We start from the raw sequence: 16,116 nt of genomic DNA, 5'->3' as shown, positions 1-16,116 counted from the left end.
TCTTTCCATCAGTTTCTCTCCCTCTGCAAGGAGCCTTCCTCTCTTAGGAAGTCTGATGTCTCCAACAGGGATTTGGAGGAAAACCACACCCAGGTTAAAGTGTGTGGATTGTAGCATTAACACTTTGCTCGGCTGTTTAACTGTAAGGTCTATCATATTCCTGTCTGTTGTGCCCAGTCACAAAAATGTGGCTTTTAGGAGCTCCAAAGAGAAAGATGTAAAGTCCATCTCTGTTTTAAAGCTTTGTGTTTCCTATGGCCTGCCCCACCCTGGGCAGACAGCGATGGATAAGATGTGATATGCTCTTGCAGCACATGAATCTGTGGGCCCATTTCCTTTCCCAAGTGGAGCCAAATACTTGAAATACAGAGTGTAGCGGAGGATGAGATGAATGCTGTGGTCTAGGGTGATTTCCTGGATCTCACTCATGAGATCCATCCAATTAGAAGTGTAGATTCTGCAAGATATGAAACCAGCCAGACCTTGGCCATTTCCTTTTCCTCCAGTTCAGAGCACTGGTTACATGACTAGCATTAATCCTGGGAACATTATATCCCATCTGGTGCAACTGTGCACTACCCAGATCAGACTGTGATGTCACAGGGATTTAAGGTATCTCTGTGATATTCTGAATGGGTGGTAGGTACTACAGGAAGTGCTTCCTACAGACATGGGACAGTTTGACTGCTGTAGGGGTAAGCATTTAGTAAACCAAGCCCTGGCAAGTGTGTGTGTGTGTGTGTGTGTGTGTGTGTGTGTGTGTGTGTGTGTGTAGGGAAGGTGGGGAAGTTGTTGAGCAGTGTTATGGAGAGCTGGGTGTAACGGTCCTCCAGCCTGTGTGGGTGAATTGGTTCCGGATGTTAACATTTTTTCCTTGGGGCTTGACTGCATTCTTCTCTTTCTTTGCCTGTCTGTTTTCCTGCCCAAATTGTTAGGCCTCCACAGCTGCATGGCTCATTCTGGTGAGTGTTGAGAATGACAGATCTGGCTTTATTGCAAGGGAAATTTTTGGGCAAATGTGTAGGTAGACTTTTCAAAGGTTTTAACCCAGCATCAAGGGTTGTTTTTGGTCCATCATCTTGTCAGCTGAGTACTAACCCTCACTGCACTGGATAGTCTCTGTTGGGAAGTGAGGGTGACTGTTATAGAAGCAGATGGTCCTTCATATCCTGGAAGCAGAAAAACTGGCTGGTATGAGAAACTAAGACACCAGATGGGAGCCAAACAGGCAGCCCTGCACAGCGAAGAAGTAAGCGGGGCTGGGTTCAGGGCTACCTGGCACAAGCACGTGGTTCTGGCTGTGCGACTTTGGGCAAGTGATGTAAGTCTGTGCCTCAGTTACACACATGTGAAATGAGGGTAATAAAGCCTGCTGCAGGGCTGTTTGTTGTAAGAACTGAGTGAGAGAACAAATGTCAAATGCTTGGCACAGTGCCAGACAAATGGAATGTGCTCGATATTATTGTCTGTCTACCTTGCTCATATTATACTTCTGGTGAATTGGGGTAGCTCAGAAACTCTTCAGTGTCCTTATGAGAAACCTTTTGATGAGTGTCAGACAGGAGCATCCTGAACCACCCTTTTAATCTCTACTTATCCTGGCTTACCTCCACTGCTACCCTATTCATAGCACACATCCCTTTACACAGACTGACTGAAAAAAAAAATTGACATATATCTTGCATAAGTTTAAGGTGTTCAGTGTGTTGATTTGACCATTTACATATTGCAGTATGATTATCTTCTGTGGTGAGAATATTTAAGATCTAGTCTCTTAGCAACTTCAAAGTATATGACACAATATTGTTGACTATAATCACAGTGCTGTACAATGGATCTCCAGAACTTATTCATTTTCTAAGTGTAAGTTTATACTCTTTAACATCTCCAAGTTCCCCTACTCCTAGCCCCTGGTGATCACATTCCACTCTGTTTCTGAGTTTGCCTTTTCTAGATACCACATGTAAGTGAGATCATATAGGGTTTGTCTTTCTCTGTCTGACTTACTTCACTTAGCATAATGCCTTCAAGTTTCATCCATTTTGTGGTAAATGGCAGAATTTCCTTCTTTCTCATGGCTGCATAATATTCATATGTATGTGTGTATGTATATATATACACACAAACACAGACATCCATATATAATACCTTTATGCATTTATATATAGATACATATAGATGGACACTCAGTGTTTTCATATCTTAGATTCCATGACTAATGCTGCAATAAACGTGAGAGTACAGATGTCCTTTTGAGACCGTTTTCCTTCCCTTTGCACACAGGTTGACCTCCTCTCACCCTCCATACAGGTGCTCCTGCTCCTCCTTCTGTCTTCAGCACTCTCCTCCTCCTCCCCTCCTAAAATTTCTTCGGAAGAAAGTTCATCCTACTTTCAAAACCCATTTTAATCATGTAATATGACAAATATTCCAAGACGAGAAAGGGCAATTTGATATACACATTAATTGACATGATGTACAGATTCAAATATACAATGACTTCAGAAGAAAATTACATATGTCCATGCAAAGCTCACATACAGTATGGGTAGTACTGTAATAGGAGAAGGTTCTCAGTTGCCACAAGCTTTATCTTCACTTGGAGTCTGCTATAGGGAGCTCCTCTTTCACCAATCTCCCTATGATTTTCCCTCAAAATGGCACCAGGGCACTTCTGTGATTTTATAGTCACAAAGAAGTCTCACCCAAGTACCTTGCAGCTCTCAAAGGTGGAGCCAAGATGATAAAAGTACAGGGGTCCCCCACTGACCATCATCATCAGCAATCTCCTCCGGAGAGGAAGTCTTCATCAAGTAAGATGATGCAACCATTTCTGAGCAAGACTCCTGTCCTGCCTTCAGCTTCAGAGAATCCCAGCACACTTCACATTACCAACAGGCCAGTAATTTGACTTTAGTCCTTTCTTTGCTTGGCAAGATATATACCTGTTAGCTTCTCACTGTCTTGCTACATTGTCCTGTTACAAGACTCTTGAGCAACTGATGTCTGTAGTCGAGGTGGTGGTGACTTTGGCTGTCTCTGTTCTGTGGCTACTTCTGTACATGTGTACACACACAGTGCTTTTGATTGAGCTTTTGTACATTTTAAAAATAGATCACTGAAGAAGGGGTAAAGCAGAAATCTATAGGAATTAATACTTTGTACCTTTTTTATGACATTTAACACATTTTTCCTTGAGTGATAACTTTTCCGAGTACATATTTGTTTTATAAGCTGATTAGACTGAAAACCCTGGAGAGCACCATGTCTTACTACCTTTGAATCTCCGTGTGCACTCCATGAAACTTTGTTAAACTGAATTGGTAGCTGTCAAACTTTAGTCTGAGTTTTTGATGGGTTTTGTAACCACCACAGCCACTTTACAGATGATTTGGCTTCAATATTGTCCTGGAGGCCCAGCATGAGGCATCTGCCAACAGCTGCCTTTAAGTGTGATCTTGGGACGTGTCAATTGATATCTCTATGCACTGGAGTCTCTCTCTCAAATGGAGCTAAGCTGCTGGGTTTTATTAAGAAGGAAAGGGTATCTAATTGTACTATTAACAAGGCATTTTTGTAGCTAGAAATTGCTGAATGCTCTCTGTGTGCAGTCTATTTCAGAACTCTCCTGATTGAGGAGAATTTTAATGCAATTAGAAGCAAAATTAGTTCATGGGAGTAATTTTGCCCCTATCTTTTTCAGGCCTTATGTTCATGGCAGCCCCTGTTTTCTGCCCAGCAAGGGAGAAAAAGAAATAGAATAAAAGGCGATCTTAAAATCCCCAGTGTTAAACAGAAGTGTAAAAATATCTTTAAATCAAAGACAGATTGCATGAGTTTGCCTGAGAAAGTAGAGTTGGGATAAACTGAAGCAGAATGATAAGAATTCTTCTGGCTGTTCCTCGACTGGCAGTGGGAATATGTGAGTGAACTGACAGGAGGTCCCAGTTTAGGGCTGAGTCTCACGATGGGGGAGGAGGCAAGTTGTTAGGAGGAAAAAGGAGAAAACACTCTGAAACACAAGGTATCTTTGAGCAAGATGGAAGGCTGAGGGAGCTCTGTGAGAATGCATTTCAGAACCAGTACTGTCATAAAGAAGAGTCAGGGACAGCGATACACAAAGTACCAGGTACTTTTTGGTACCTATGAAGTTATATGTAAAGTCCTTACTACTTTCCTGGGTATGACTCAGATCTTCAAGGAGAAAAGAACCTCACTTTGCTATTTCTTTTCATCCTTTGTGTCTTATGACCTGCCTCACTGCTGTGTGGAGTTGGAACTTGCTTTGGAGGAAAAGTCTCTCCAAACTTGTCTTTGTTTCGGTTTTCAGTTACCATGCCCACAGCAGTGGCTGGTTCCTGGGACCAGGGCAGGGTCATTATGGGTTCTTCAGGGCTGGTGGCTCCCAAGTCGTTGCTGAACTGTCACCACAGCAGAGTAGAGACAAAGTTACATGGAGAGCAACAGACCTGGGGCAAGTTGATGCCTTGAGCTTTATGTTGTGGGAAAACAGAGCTTCTCTGCACTTTATAAGTAAACAAGCAGGTTGATTGTGAGTCTGGCTTTCTCTAGTTGAGTATCTTTGATCCTGAATCATGAAGATGCTTCTTTGTGGACCTCTAAATGTTAATAGCCAACAGACCCTAGGAATTGTTCAATGTCCTGGTGTCTTTTGGGAGTTCACTGTTTCAACAGAGTTCTTATTATGGATCCCCTTTAGAGAGAGAATATGTCTCAGGAACTCAGACCTAGGAAGTGGGCACGTGGCAGTTCACTAAGATCCAGCTGTAGGTCATGAAGGACCATATTTGCACAGCTCTAAAGGACAACAGGGCTCTTTAGATGCTGAAGAGCATCTTAAGGAGTATGTATTGCCAATAAGAGGTATAAAAATTCATTTTTCATTTATTGGCATCCTGACCCTTAACTAATGATAGGCCTGACCCTTAAATGATAGGCCTCCCTTACGGTCTCTCATGGTCTAGGCCAGGATCAATAACCCCACAAGGTCACTGCTGTATGGCCCCTGTAGTAATCACACCAGTCAAGATCCCTTCTTTGCTGTTTCACAAAGATGTGGCCCTGTTGAGTGAAGAAGATGGGAGGATCTTGAGTTACAGGATTCCATGTGAGGCCTCTCCTTTGAGCTGAGCTAAGGTCCAGGGAGTAAGTACATTTGTCCAGGATGCTAAGGAACTCAGCTGCAGATACTCTGGGGAAAGACGTGTTCTGACCACTATGCCAGCTGCCTTTCGTAATTTGTAAGAGAGCTTCTCTTTAACCCAGATTTTGTTAACAATCTCTCCTAGGTGTTGCATTGATTGTGATAAATGGACATTCTATCTTAGGGAGATACGGAAAAGTAACTTTCTGATCTCACCCACATTTATACTTTCCAAAAAAGGTTGAAGTGCCTGGTTTTCAAGATTTAGTTTGAGGCCTGTTCTCTTGATCTGGAAGGGAGTCTGGGCAAACAGAGAGGCTCCCTGTGCCTGGTTTAGGGACCACATTCATTGCAGACTGGAAGCCAACATCCACATCATGGGCTTTTCTTTAGGTGGGAAGTATAGCACCAACACCCTTTTTCCAGAGACCGAACAAGAGCCACCAGTCCTTCAAACGATTTTCCATGTTTAGAGCTCCTAAGTTTTTCCTTCTTTCAACTGGCCCTATAAACAAAACAGCCTGTTTACCTATGAATACAAATACTGTCAGTACCAATGCTTTTAATACCTGCATAGTTCCAGTAAATAAATCATACACTATAATTTTAGCCAGGAGACTTATAGTTGGGCACTGCTATACCTCACACTTGGAAGTGGGTGAATTTTCACCAAATGCATTCATAGGATTTTTCGATGATAAACTTACTTTCCAGTGTATAAAGTTGTTTGTTGTTTTTAGGTGTTCTAGAGTGAAATGCTATGGAGGGGAAAAAAAATCCATTGATAAAAATGAAAATAAATCCCTATTACTTTGGTAATGCCAGATTTTTATATACCAAATTTATTAAAAGTAAGTCATATCTTCCTATGCCAGATTCTGTATTTTTGTTGGTGCTTGAAAATGGACTCATTTTGTATCCTTGGTGACTTGGATTTTACCTCCTGCATTGCTAAGCTCACAGATTCAGTGCATTTCTGCTTGATAATATAAGTGTCCAGTTTCAGGGAATTTCTTGAAGAAAAATTCAAAATACTTTACAAAGGTCAACTTTGAAAACGTTGTTTAAGTCATGGCTAAGGAAAGGGCCTAATTCTATTTTCAGAGAAGAACACTGAGTGCAAAGGCTCCTACAAGGAAAAAACGTCAGGCACCTTTCAGCAGCTGGCAACTGGCAATACAGGTAAATCATTTGCCCTCCCTGCATCCTTATTTCTGCATGTAAATGGGGGAGAATGCAGCCAGCTATCTTTTAGAGGCAGTGGAAACTAGCCTTGTATGGCAAAAACTGGCTCTGGGTATTACTGTTCTCTTTCAGACAATTAAAAACATTTTATTATGAAAATCTTTCAATATGAAAGTACCACAAACCCTCATGAACTCATAACCTACCTCTAGTGCCATCAATATCTTTGGTGCACTTGTCTCCCACCACTGTTTTTTTTTTTTTCTGGAGTATTTTAAAGCAAACCAAAAACTTTGTGTCATTTCACTACTAAGTACTTCAGTATTGAGTAGACTCAAAAAGGGGTCATTTTCTGACCTAAATGCAATGCCATTACACCCAAAACATGATTGATTCATTGATACTATCTTAGCTAATGAATAGCAAATGTCCTTGATTTGCTCGGAAACTGTTAAACCCTCACTGTGACCAACTCTTCTCCTCTGATTTGCTTCCTGAGGACCCCCCATACCAAACAAGATTCTGTACTAAGCTGACTGCTCAATGTACCTGGAGGATACATCCTGGAGTCCCAATGTGGAGACTTTCAGGAGGTCTGGGCAGGGAGGAGGAGATGAAGTCTGTGAGAAGGCCTCAGATGGTTTTGATGGGCAACCACCTTCAGAAACCACTGTTTTCCTTAGGAATGCCTAGGAGACAAGGGACTGGTTAGTGCCTGTCTGGCATATGATAGGAGTGCTGTGAACCTGTATTTTTAAAACTGTATTGTTCTATCAGCACCCAAATAAATAGTCATAACTGAGAGCATTCATTATTGTAGCAAGGTTAGAAAAATTACTTTTTGTTTTAATAGGAATGAAAACTTGTGGTTATTGAAATAATGTGAGGTAGTAAGTAATATCTGATTACAGGCTCCCTAGGCAAATGAAGCTCAGGATGTTTTTCTGGTTGTGGCAAATATAACTTGTTTTTATTGTAGAGGTCATAGAGAATGAAACTCCTTCAGGGTTTTAACATTGGCAACAGAATACCACTCTGGAAGTGAATTAAATTAGAATTAAATTTAATTTTATGCAGGCTAACTTAGGGAGCTTTGCCCAGCATTTGCAACTCTTAGAATGATATTTAGACTTGAGTGAAACACCAAGTTGAATAAAACACAGGTCTAAAAGTGAAACACTTGGTTAACCTTTTCTTTTGTCTACAGGCTTTAAGCAAGTGCTTTGTTTATTTTATCTTGTACTTGTCTGTCTCCTTCACTTAACTGATGGATGTGATCCACCGAATTAGAAGATGAAGGGTTTTTTTGATGGAATACAGCTATGTTGGTCAGACACATGGAGAACATAAAACCTGAGCTTGTTGGTGAACATATTATTTGAAGTTATTCTGATTGAAATTTTGCCTCATAATGCTGCTACTTTCAGGTCATTTCTTCTTTTACCCAGTTGGCATTTCATTTTTTACGCAGTGTTACTATTATGAAATCCAAAATGACCACCAATTATAGGGTAATTTTTGGTCCTTTAGTTTTGAAATTATTCAATGAGAGGCTTGACTAAATCAAAACAATACCAAAGGAATATGTTGATAATATTCTGTTACAGAAAGCTTCTACCAATCACTTGTAGATTCCTTAACAAATAAATGTGCAGTGTTGTGAGCAATTGTTGTTAGTCTGTTTACCTTGGTATTTGGTGAATCTGTATTTGAAGGCTGATGCTCTAAGTATCACAGGGCTGAGCATTTTGCTTTTCTCCTCTGGCACTTTGCTAGTACCTCCAGTAGACTATGGTAATGATGATACTGGAGAACAATTATTTGTTCATGTATCCCCTTATGAGATCTGGCATTTCCTATATAGGTCAGGAGTCTGTCTTCTTTATGTCTGTATCTCCAGTCCTCAAACCATCCCTGCCTTGCAATAAATGCTTAACATATATTCTACAGGGGTCTGGCTGAGGAGCCTATAGGCATGTGGTAGTCATGTGGAGGGTTTAATTCATTCTTTTTGAGAAGCCAGTGTTTCTGGGCCCAGAAGTTTACCTTTGTGTTTCCTCTGCTGCTGCCCAGTAGGTCCAGGGGACCTGCTCTGCACTATTTGTTAAATCCAATTTGCTGAGTGACAGTGATCATTATGTACCATCTTCTAGGGTTGGGCCTCTGGTTACCTCTATACCTGTTAGATTCTCTAACAGGCTATGACAGTTGTTACTTATTCTTTTCTTTTGCTTATAAATTTTTTAAGAATTGATATAATCTGTGCATGTATTCAACAATTCCCACAGCACATAAAGTAATCACTGAAAAGCATAAAGTTAAAAGTAATCTCCTATCCTTAGTTTCCTAGTTAATCATCCCAGGGTCAATCACCATTACCAGTTTCTTTTGCACCATTCCATCTATATGTATGATATATGTGAGTCATTACATGAGTGATGTATATGAGTCATTACAGATACATGCACACATATGTGTATATACATATATATGCCTTTAAAATTAAAACACAAATTGTGGCATAGCATAACACACACAGTACTTTGAATTTTATGACTTTAGTTTCAAACTGTTATGCTGGAGATTGTTAGACATACAGGTTGCTCCCTTCCTGCTGTTTTAAAAGTCACAGAGTATTCCATTGTGCAGATCTATCATAATTTTTATAGAACCAATGTTAGTGGAACTTTAGGTTGTTTTCAGTCATTTGAATATCTTTGGGAAGTCTTATGATAGGATTTATAGAATAAATTCTAGAAGTAGAGTTGTATGGTTGAAGTCATGTCATTTAAAGTTTTGATGGGTGTTCCGAAGTTACCCTCCAAAAAAGGTTGTGCAACTTGGACTTCCACCCACAGATTATGACAGGCTATTTTCCCACCCACTTTCCAACAGTATATTAGAAAATGTTTCCATCTTTGCTAACTGATATCCTTGTCTTTGAAAAATGTTTGCAAATTGATCTTGTCATAAAATCTCTTGAGCTCTCCCTGCAGTTTCCCTGTTTTTCCCAGGTACAGAGTCTAAGTATATAAGTCTGTAGGGAAATTCCTTATTCAGTTCAAGCAGGCATAGGGTTTTGTTTAGTCTCCCAGGCTTCTCTCCTCCTCACTTATTACCAATCATTACTTTAACTTATTCTTTTAGGATCCTGGGGTGCAAGTCATCAGTGCCGGAGGCTTTCAAGGTGTTGAGTAAATAAGAAATGGCAGCAAACATTTCTTGTTAGTAAGGGAGAGAATAAAAGGTATGTCACTCAGGGTTTCTGGGTGCAACTTTGGTTCAATTATCTTCAGATGTTTAAAATCAAGGCTGTTTCCAGACCATTTCAAAGAACAGCAGGACAACCTGCTGAGAACTGTGTGAAATGAACACCTTGTTACAACTAATTAGTGTTACTATTTTCCTAGCATTTGCGGGTGAGAGGAAATATATGAAGGGTGTTTATCCCTTCCTGTTGTAGGAAAGAATTGGAACCACTGGAAAAGCCTGGAGGGAGGCCCAGAGTATGGTTCCTACATGACTCTTCCCACCTTTCCCAGAAGAATGGCTGCAAACAGCTGTGATCCATGTTGCTTATTCTGTCCTAGTGCTTATATTTTCTTTGACCCATGCACTAGCTCTTCAGGTTATTTTATAAAAGGCCTAAGACAAATAGTCCATTCAATTAAATTCAACAGCTATTTATTGAGTACTTACGGTATACAGATGATGAGGAATAGTCTCTGCTCTAAGGACTTTAAAATCTAGGCACAAAGGCTTTAATTAAGTGGGTTTTTGGAGCAAAATTTGGAGGAGAATAGTGGTATTGCGCTTAGACTGGTTTGAACTGTGACTTTGTTCTTTACTGGTTCTGAAAACTTGGGCAGGTTGCTTTACTTCTCTTGACTTCAGTTTCCTTATCTATGAAGCTTTGTTATAAGATTACAGAAAGTCATCCATAGTTAGTGATCAATAAATGTTAGCAGATGTATTGTCATCAGGGGTATGCCTTAGGAAGATTCATGTGACAATAGTACGTAGATGACAAAGTGTGGGAAGGGAATGGTAAGGATGGGGAGGTCAGAATTTAGTCAGGGTAGGTTAGGCTGCATGGCAGTGATGAACAAACCCTGAGGAACGCTCCTTGGCTCCAGCAAAGATGGCTGCCTTATTCCAACTTGGGCTGCGCAAACACAGACTGCTTTACATCACAGTGGAGGGAATGAATCATACTTTTATCAGAGCAGTAGTTCATTCATTCATTTAATAAGCATTAACCCAGTAGCAGATAGACTACTGGGTGATGGGTGGCAGAAGGGTGAATAAACGCAGTCCCTGCTCTCAAAAAGACAGAGATGTAAACAGGTAACTATACTACAGGGTGATGAGTGCTCCAGAGGAGTGTGCACAGAGTCTGTGAGAGCACAGAGCAGAGACACCTGACTCAGCCTGGTTTGGGAAGGAACCAGGAGGTCACTTTTTAGTCTCCTGATTCTTAACAGGTTTCTTAGAAGCAGGGCTTGTGTGAAGTAAGACCTTGCCTGAATTCCCAGTCCCTGTGGGGCCAGCCCTCTCCTGCTGTCCCCACAGTCCAGAACCACTGCCATCCTCCTCCTTTTGCTCGCAGTCTCTCCTGCCACTGCTGCCTGCAGGTCTCTGGCTACGGTTGCCTAGTGTCCATGACAGCTGCAGTGGCAAATTGTTCCTCTCTCACACCAAGAGGATGGGTTGGGTCAAGTCCAGGTTGATTACATTGCACTTTAAGCCACTGCTGTGGTGACCAGGCCTTGGATCTTGCCACTACTCTCTCCCTCCAAAGCAATAAGTAGCAAAAATTTGGTATGATAGAGTCAGAGTGGCCACTTGTCCTTATTTCCTCACACCTGCTCAGCTTTGGAACATGAGGCCTGATCCTGAGGGAAAGTGCTGGTGCATACACCAGCCTGCCTGGGAGGCTGTGTCCTGCCCTGTAAATCACAATCCTGAGCTTCCTGCTCTGGCAGATATCCCTGCAGCCCTCCCCTGCACCACCAATTTGGCTGGCCGTCTGGTCACCCTACCTTGTCATGCAAACTTTGGTGCTTTTGGAGACTGGCTCCCTCTTCTGGGGTCATGGAAAGTGGGAAGGTGTAGACAACAAAGCCTGGGGAAGGGGAAGGTCAGTCATTGAATCTGTTCGCTCAATTCAAAGGTGAGGAGGTGCTGGCTGCAAGGATGCAGGTGCAAGGCAGTGCAAAGCTTCAGGTGTTCTCTGCATCTGATGTGCATGATGGTTTGCATTCTGTTGCAAAAATGCTTTGGGCTCTTGAAACCAGAGCTTCCTGGTGTGAATCAGATGAAACCTGACCTGTGTGGAAGGTGGCAAGTTTTCTAGGGCAAGCCTAGTGTGTATACTTGGGTGGAAAGCCACATCAGGTCCGTAAACACAGCAAGATGGAGAGCTGCCAAAGGCAGAGGCAGAAATAGCTGGGGGGACCCCCATGCTGCCTCACTCAAACCCCACAGTTCCTGCAACATTCCTCTCCCTTGCTCTGCCTTTCCTCTCTCTCTTCTTTGTTTTCCTTTCTCTCTCCAACTTTAGTTTTGCTCCAGGGACTCTTCAGCTCCAGGGACAGGGCTGCAGTCATCTTGCCTATCTCTGAGTTGCTGAATCTTTTCTTGGAGAGCAGGAGAGATGCAGAGAAGCTTCTCCTTTCTGGGAAGCCACAGGAAATGTGCTTCTCTGTTCCACCCAAAGGCAATATATTCCAGGTGTTTGTACAAGGTGGGGAAATTGACTCCTAACTCAAGTTTTAATCAGTGTTTTGGGATATGTTGAATTTATTGCAGATATTGGTGGTTATTCTGGTTTTGAAGTCAGATTTCATCTCTCATTTGGTCTATTGGTAGCTTTCATTGCACTCTGAACCGAGTTTATTCTCTACTTAGTAATGATGAATTGGGAGACTGAAGTAGGACTGACACTGTTCTGGAGAACAATGCTCTTGTGTTTTGCCAGTGCACAGGGTGTTAAGGTGATTTTTAGGAGATGGGGAAAACACAATAGTAATGGAACAGATGCTGTAGCAGCAGTAACTCCAGGGAGGGCTCAGCTCAGTTTGGTAGGGATGGTGTGTTTTTTCCAACTACAGAGACTGGAGCCCCTGTAGTGCTGACAGAGGTCAGGTACTGAAAATGTCAAGGACCATCATCTTTCAGGCACTGCCCTGAGACACCTTGTACACTTCACGTTCAGATACGGATGCCTTGCACACCTGGCAGACCATTGCCTTCTGCCTTCCAGCAGGGAGAGCTGAAGTCTCTCTTGCAGATGTCTATAAATGCATACTCTTATTTGCCTGAAAGCTTTCTGGCATAGGGGTGTATCCTTCACAGCCCAGCATTCACAGCTGGGAAGATTCAGTGAGGTAATGTGGGAAGTACCTAGCCCAGAACCTGGTGCAGAGCAGGCACTTAATCACTGACATTCTTACCTCTATTACACCTCCCTTTTCTTTCTTCTTCCTATCTTCTCTGCCAAAGACAGTTACCACAACATGTGTTTAATTTCCTATTGCGTATATATAGTATATTATGCATATATAGTATAATAGAGGTGTTGTACTCTTTGATGACTGATAAGGCATCTTCTCTCTCAGTTAGACTCCCCATTAAATCGTATTTATAATGCTGGCACATTAATCATGATCTTCCATACATCTTTTTTCAATTTGCCATCTCACTATTCTGCCCTCTCTTTGCCTCTCCTAGGATGAGACATTTGTTTATTATTTTCCTTCTTTGGAACCAGGCCCCTGGGAAGCAGAAGAGTCACGTCTGGCCAGATGGAGTTGGTAGGGAGTTGATGAGCACCTCACCACTGCCTAACAAGGCAAGACATTGGTAAAATAGGCCAGAAAGCATGGGGACTTGGCTACTTTGGGAGGGTGAGCTGGTAACAGGCAACATGTGAGGATATTGTAGTGTAGGATGGAGCAGAGTTAAGCTTTACACTGTTTCCCAGGGCAGGGCTAGGACTAGGTGAGGCAAATATTACCTCACTAATCAGGACAAACAATATATTATTGCAATATTTTATAAAATCAAAGTAAAAGCAAAAAAATTCATAGTGAACTAAATATCAAAGTGTTGGAGTGATATGGGGTCTGAAGCAAAAAGACAGTTTAGTAATACTGATCTTGTCTGCTTAGGCTGCCATAACAAAATATCATAAATTGGTTGGCTTAAACAACAGAAATTTATTTCTCACATAGCAAGGTCCAGCAGTCAGTTTCTGGTGAGAGCTCCTTCCCTTATGCAGACGGCCATGTTCCCACTGTGTCAGAGCACTGTGGAGAGAAAGAGAAGGAGGGAGGGAGAGCCAGTGTGAGGGATAGGGTCTCGGGTGCCTTTTTTTGTAAGGGCACTGATCCCAGCATGAGGGCGGAGCTCTCATGACCTCATTGAACCCAAAGGCCCCGCCTCCAATTATCATCCTGCTGGGATTAGAGCTTCAGTGTATGAGTTTGGCAGGGGACACAAATAATCAATTCATAACATGGTGTTTTAATATTTTGATGTTTTATTCAGCACTGATTTTTGTATTAATTTTGGTTTTTAAAAATATTGCAGTAAGGTATGGTTTATCTTGATTACTGGATTTTTTTGTGCCTCTGTAACTTCTGCAGTCCAGGCCAGTGCCTTATTCACTTCACCCTAGTCCTGGCCCTGCCCTGAGGAAACCCTAGCTCCTGGATCTAAGCTGGGCTGCGTTGGGCCAAGCATCATCTTGAGCTAAAGCGGTCAAAGTCTGACCACTCACTGGATTGGTCCAGCATGGACCAAATTCTTCATTTCCTTTTTTTACCTTAATTATTGTCAAGCACATGGCTGCATTTTTCAATACTTAATTGTTTTCGTTATTCTATAGTACTTCGCATTTCTTCCACACTGCAATAATTAGTTAAATGTAATATTCTATAATCAAGTCTAATTTCCCAAATTTCTCATAGAATTGGAGGTGGGCAGGAACCAGAGAATCCATTCTGAATCTTTGGCTTTGTTAGACAAAATTTGTTGTGATTTCTGTAATTTTAGCATGTCAGCAGATTTAATCTAATTTTAAAGATGCTGAGTATCTCTTTAGCTCTCTATGTGGTAACTTTTTCAAGATCTTCTTGATATTTTTCCCAAATGAAACATTCTTTAGCTTCTGAGTTTGATAAAATATCAAATTTACAGAAAAGCTTTAGGAACTGTACAAGGAACTTCTGTCTGTATATACTTTATTCAGTTTCACTAATCATCTGTGTTTTGCTTCATTTGTTTTCTCACATATACACATATACATTTGTATACACATACACACATACATATTAATTGTTTTTTGAATGACTTGTCAGTGAGCGGAAGACCTCCTTCATTGATACAATCTGTTATAATCCACAGCGCATATTCAATTTTCACCATTTGTCTTGTTGTTCATTACAGATAGTCTTTTTTCCTGATCCAAGATCTAAGCCAAGATCACACATTGCATTTGGTTATTAAATTCCTTTAAAAATCTCCCTTATTCTGAAATAGTTCCTCAGCCTTTCTTGGTCTTTGATGACCTTTTCTTTAGATGTGTACAGGTAAGTTATTTTATAGGATAGACTGTCCCTAAATTTGGGTTTGTCTGATGTTCCCTCATGTTTAGATTCAGGTTATACATTTTGGCAGGAATACACAGAAGTGATGTGTCTTCAGTACACCACATCAAGAGTATGTGATACTGGCTTATCCCAGTTTGGGGGATGTTAACTTTTTTGTTTCTGAGAAAGCATAACCCAGGTGCTTTTCCCTCCAGTCTTTTTGTCCCTAGTTTTATTGACTATAATTATAAATAACACTGTGTAAGTTTAAAGGGTACAATGTAATGATTTGATATGTGTATATATTATGAAATGATAACCACAGTAGCTTAGTGAACACATCCAGCTTTGTAACGTGAACGTCAATCACTTGATAATTGATTTATTTGGTGTGTTTATTAGGAACTGCAATAAATCTCCCAGTTAGCTCATGATGGTGCTATCTAGTGATGGTTGGTTCTATGCTTAGTTCCAGATTCTGTAGAGCATAAAACATGGACCCTGATCCCAGAAATTTTATGTTCTAGAAGGGAAGACAAGATCATACACTAAGCCATGGCAAATACCACATGGGAGTATATAAATCATTACTGTGTTATATGGGTGCCACAGTAAGTCATGGAGGAGGTTGTGGATGAGAATGGAGAAGGCAGGCAAGACCCCAAGCTCGTAACTATAAAGACAGGAGGCCTTTGAAGACTTAGGATGAACTCTGTGCACATTTACCTTGCCTGGAAAGGTGAACTATTTTATAGATGACCTTTTTACTGGGCTATAAATCCCAATGGTACATACATAGGGAAGAGTGGGCTGCTGTAACTAAGCCTTGGACCTCACTAAATTTCCATACATAAGCATTCCTTGGAGCCTAGTTCAGGGTCATAGAGTTGAAGGAGAGTATGACCTTATGTGACACTCTGCCTTTTTTTTTTACTCTTTGCTTGTCCTAGAGCAGGGAGCTTACTCTTTGTAAAATTGCTCCATGAGCTGTGTTTCTGGACCCTCACAGAAAGAGTATCACCTAGCAGAAAAGCATTCCAGGGCTTTTTGATGGCCCAACAATTTTATATTTCCACACTGTCTACATTGAGGGTTGTAAAGTCTTGGGGAACAGGCCCCTGCATTATATTTATTGGCATCCTCCACTGTAGGTGCTTAGGAATTATTCATTGA

At 41.3% G+C, this 16,116-nt stretch overlaps 1 protein-coding gene across 4 annotated transcripts in view; it reads left to right on the top strand.

Moving 5' to 3' along the window:
- The window catches only part of TBX15 (T-box transcription factor 15), a 118,784-nt gene that overhangs the window by 25,790 nt on the left and 76,878 nt on the right, over positions 1 to 16,116 (top strand). The window lies entirely within an intron of this gene.

The sequence above is a fragment of the Manis pentadactyla genome, chromosome 4 (assembly GCF_030020395.1).
Source record: "Manis pentadactyla isolate mManPen7 chromosome 4, mManPen7.hap1, whole genome shotgun sequence".
NCBI classification, from domain to species: domain Eukaryota; kingdom Metazoa; phylum Chordata; class Mammalia; order Pholidota; family Manidae; genus Manis; species Manis pentadactyla.
Note: the sequence above shows the minus strand (reverse complement) of the source record. Positions and strands in the feature narration are given on the sequence as shown.